The sequence below is a fragment of the Penaeus chinensis genome, chromosome 2 (genome assembly GCF_019202785.1).
Source record: "Penaeus chinensis breed Huanghai No. 1 chromosome 2, ASM1920278v2, whole genome shotgun sequence".
In the NCBI taxonomy this organism is placed as follows: Eukaryota; Metazoa; Arthropoda; class Malacostraca; order Decapoda; family Penaeidae; genus Penaeus; species Penaeus chinensis.
The window spans coordinates 3,069,276-3,074,275 of NC_061820.1; the positions used below are offsets into that span (position 1 = coordinate 3,069,276).

The 5,000-nt window shown below is 45.6% G+C and overlaps 1 protein-coding gene across 1 annotated transcript in view; it reads left to right on the forward strand.

Annotated features, from left to right (window-relative positions):
• The window catches only part of LOC125031157 (RNA-binding protein Musashi homolog Rbp6-like), a gene marked incomplete in the record, with an annotated part of 674,840 nt that overhangs the window by 237,400 nt on the left and 432,440 nt on the right, over positions 1 to 5,000 (forward strand).

A 5,000-nucleotide genomic window follows, 5' to 3' on the forward strand; every position in this document is an offset into this window, starting at 1 on the left:
GTACGATTATTTTGTTCTGCCTTATTACAGATTAGCATAAGGGGTGATTTTATATAAGTTGGTATTCCATGTCATGTGTTTTTAATTATTAATCCCTTTTGATATTGATGGATGATATAGGTGATGTGTGATGATGGGATTGAAAGATGAATCCGATGAATATTAACAACCAGCCGAATAATAAATTTATACTAGCGATGATTTAATTCAACACATCCATGTTTGCGGAATATAATACGAGAAAGGATGATGTTTGATGGTGTTGACGTTTTATACGATATGTGCTCGGTAATTGAGGCAGTCAGTAGCTCTCGCGCGCTGGGTGTTATAATTAGTGCAGGCAATAATACCCATGTTGATGAGGGTCTACGCGCCAATTTTTCTTGGTCCAGGTGTCCAGTAGATAGATGTTAGTAAGAATTCCGTGCGGGATACGGGGACTATGCATCTTCTTTGAAATGTATTTGTGCGAGGGCGTTTTTTTTTTGTTTGTTTGTTTGTTCAGGACGTGTATTTGTGTGAATATATTCGGCGTTGATGGTGTGAAGTAGATCGTGCATTGTTTACTTTATTAAAGTATGTTATTGGATATATTAAGACACGAAAATGTTTTTTTAAACGGGAATAAAAATCATTACTGGTGTGTACGTTTTCGTTTTTTTTCTTTTTTTTTTTTTTATTTTTAAAAAGGTGAAGTAAGTAATAGTTATAGGAGTAAGTAATTACTTGTGCGGCGAAATATGTACTCTGTGATGTGTATATGAGTAGCTGTATGTATATATATTTTCATTTCGACCACAGCTCATTGGCTCAAACACTCCCAAATCGGAGGAGGGATAGGATTTGAGCGCAGTTGAGGGAGATAAAAAGAGGCGCCGGGAGAGAGAGAAGTGAGCGTGTGTCTTTTTTTGAAGAAAAGGCTTAAGAGTCGTCCATTTATCAGCTTGGGAGTCTTAGTCTCTTGTAATTAATATTTGTTCCGGGAGGAGTGTTCCTTTCTCTCCTCGTCCCTCCTTTCTCCGCTCGTCTCCGCTTTCCCTTTTTCTTAAATTGTTAACTCATCTCTTCGTTCCTATCTCCCTTTCCCTCTTTTTCTCGCGCGGTTCGCTTTCGATTTGGTTTCTTTCTCTCTCGGTGCTCATTTTCGTTTTTCTCTTCACCTCTTCTCTTTTCTCTATGTCTTCTATATTCTTCCGCCTCTCATCTCCCTCTTCCTTTCAGTTTTCTACCATTCCTCTCCTAGTCTCTCTCTCCTCCCATCTGTTCGTATCCAACCCTCTTCCTCTCCCTTCTCCCTTCTCCCTTCTCCCTTCTCCCTTCTCTTCTCTCCCTTCTCCCTTCTCCTTTCTCCCTCCATTCCGTTCTCCCCCGATTCACCTCTCCCTTCGTTCTCTCCCTTCCCTCCACACGCCATCTCCTCTCGGTCCTTCCTCCCCCCTCCCTCCCTTTACCTCTCTCCCTTCCCCCCCCCCCACCCCCATCATCCGAGCCTGTCTTAGTAATTCTGTCTTAGTCGTGGGAGAAAGTCCTTTTTATGTGAGAATTATCTACCCGTGGAGAGCGCGTGTGCGTAAAATTTAGATATCATTCTCCTATTTATCAATTTATTTCCGTCGTTTTGTGTCTTATTTACTTTTTATTTTTATTTTGGTAGAATCTATTTGGTTGTTATTTCTTTTAAAGGAAGGGGACGATTAAAAGCATCCGCAATATCCCTTTTCTTTTACCCTTAATTGCCATTCTTATTTTTTTTTTTTTTTCTACCTCTGTAGATGAGGTAATCAGGAAATGTATAATTATAGCAGAGGTTAATTTCGAGACAGATATTGATGAACGGCATTTGGGAATGGAGGAGCGAGAGGGCAGAGGGAGGGAGGAGAGGGGAGGGAAGGAGGGGGGAGGAGAGGAGCAAAATGGAGGACGGAGGAGGAAAGGAGGGGGAGGGAGGTAGAAGGGAGGGAAGGAGAGGGAGGGAGAGAGGGAGGTAAGGGGGAAGGAAGGAGAGGGAGGGAGGGAGGGAGGAAGGGGGGAAGGGAAGGAGAGGGAGGGAGGTAGGGAGGAGGGAAGGAGAGGGAGGGAGAGAGAGAGGGAGGTAAGGGGGAAGGAAGGAGGGGGAGGTAGGGGGAAGGGAAGGAGTGGTGTTTGGGGAGGGGGGGGAGGATGGAAAGGGGTGAGGAGGGGTTAGGAATGAAGGAGGGGGATGAGGAAATGATGAGAGAAGGAGGGAAGAAGAGAGGATTGGAAAATGAAGGAGGGAAGAAAGGGATATGGAGAAGGGAAGGTCGAAGAGAGAGAGAGAGCGAGAGCAAGAGCGAGAGCGAGAACGAGAGCAAGAGGGAGAGAGAGAGAAAGAAAGAAAGGTCAGACAAGGATAGATGGGAAGTGATAGAAAGGCCGCGATGGAGAGAATTGACTAACGAGCCTTGAAATCGTCCAGGATAGACCTATAGACCAAAAGTCTGAATGTCGATGGTCTGAGTGAAGTGCATAGGCCTACTTTTATTGCGTATTGATTCCTAAGACAAGTTAAGCGAAGGAGTTCTCTGTCTTGTTGTCTGTTGATTTGTTTGTTTGTATTTGTTTTGTACACTCGAATGTGTTTGAATTTGGTTCGCTTGATTGTAATACGCGCGGGACCTGTGATTATTTGATTAATCATAAGGGAGAGAAATGGGTTTGGGACTCGTTTTGCTATCTCCCTCATTCCCACTTTTATTATCCGTTGCACCCTCTTCCTCCTTTGTCTTCTACCTCTATTATTCCTCCTCCTTTTCCTTTTCCTTTTTCTTCCTCGCTTCCTTTCCTCTTCTTTCACCTTTTCTTCTCTCTCTTTCTTTTCTCCTCCTCTTTCTCTCTTCTCCTCCTGCTCTTTCTTCTCCTGCTCTTTCTTTCTTCTTCTCCTCCTCCTCCTCCTCCTCCTCCTCCTTCTCCACTCCCCTTCACCCCCCCCCTCCTTTCGGGACCCCCCATGTACATTCGTCCCCATTCCCTCCTCCCTTCCCCTACTCTCCCATCCCCTCCCTTCCCCTTCCCTCCCCTCCCCTTCCCCTTCCCTCCCCTCCCCTCCCCTCCCCTCCCCTCCCCCCCCCCCTTATCCCCATGTGCGTGTTGTATGGGCTCTGTCATTCGCATTTCCATTTATAACGGGAATATTCCCATTCCAAGTTTCAATATTTCCAGCATGTAGGTTGGAGGGATAGAGGAGGAGGGGAGGGGGGGGGGCGTAGAGATGGTCGGGGAAGGGGGGGGGGGTATAGAGAGTAGGGTAGATTTCCATTTTTTCATTTTTTTTCTCTCTCTTATTTTTTTTTTTTACGAATTCTTCTCCCGAAATTCCACGTGGAGGCTATGAAAGTCTCTTTTATTCTGTTATTATTGTTATTCCTAGTCGTAGAACACGTAGAATGTTCCATGACAGATTCCAGGTGTTGGAGAGGTGTTGCCATCGGGAGTGCTTTGTTTACTTATTTATTTTTATTTTATGGTGTGTGTTCGATTCCATTTTTTTTAACATGCATTTTTTTTTTTAGTCTTTTTTAATTTTCTCTCTCATCTTTCTCTCTTCTCTCTCTCTCTCTCTCTCTTTTTCTTTCTCTCTCTCCTTCTTGCTTTCTTAGTTTTTCACGCATTGTTGAATTATATGTATATGTATAAGCAATATAATAACTGTTTTTTCTTTCTTTTACAGGTAAGATTTTGGTGCCAGATGTATTTCACGGGCTCATAGACAGTAAGTAACACGTTTCGGACATGTCTGGGAACGAGGAATGACTCAGCATTATTATGTCATATATACATATACTCACTCACTCATTCACTCACTCACTCCCTTCCTCCTTTCCTCCCTCCCTCCCTCCCTCCGTATCTCCCTTTCCTCACTTTCCTCCCTGTCTTCCCTCCCCCCTCTTTTCCGTGACCCCTTTCCTTTTCGCTTCCTTCTTCCCACCCCCTATTTTCTCCCCTTCCTCCCCCCTCTACCCTCCCCCCCAGAACGCGTGGCCTTCCAGGAAATCTTGGCACAGACACCGGTCCAGATATGTTTATATATCCTATCTACTTCCCAGGGCGTGGGGGAGGGAGGGGAGGGGAGGGGAGTGGGGGATTAGGTAGGGACGAGATAGTAGGGGAAAGTGGAGGAGGGGGAAGGGAGAAGGGGGAGGTGGGAGGGGAGGGAGGTCGAAATCCCATAATTCCACCCGCGCCCAATCCGCGCCATCAATTTCAATTCGTCAATTTGCCCCATTTCCAAAAGAGGGAAGGGAAGAGATAGTCGTTGGTTCATCTCCTTTGCTCTGGCGGCGCGCCGGGCCTTCCGCAGCGCCGCCGCCGGGCATATTTTTCCCCGGCGAGGACTTCTGCCCTCTCTGTCTCTCGAGGGCCTGTCTGTCTGTCTCTCGAGGGCATGCCTGGTTTTGTTTGTCTCTCTTTGACGATCTTTATCTTCTCTCACTGTCTTTATATATACATATACATACATATGTATATATACACATATCTATACATGGTAGAAAAACCTACAAGTTTTACATTGTGGGTTTTTCTACCATAGTATCAACACGGTAGAGTGTTTTCTCCTTTCTTATCTATACATATATATACATAAACGTAAACATATACATATACACATATATATATGTGTGTGTGTGTGTGTGTGTGTGTGTGTGCGCGTGTGTTTGTGTTTACATTTATATATATGTATGGATATATATATATATATATATATATATAAATCTTCCAGCTCCTGATCTTCCCTTTCCCCATCCCTCAAACTCCATCACATCCCCTTCCTTTTCCCTCTCCCCATCCCCCCCCTCCCCCCCCCCCCCACCCACCCGAAGTCGCAGGAGATGCTCATGAGGGTCGCTAAAAAGGCCGCCTCCCATTCGTTGCCGCCTAAATGGGACACGACCATTTTTTATGAGTGCCACGCGCTTGTCGGGAGTTGAGGGGAAGCTGAGGGGAAGGCCAGGGGAAGGCCAGGGGAAGGCGAGGGGAAGGCG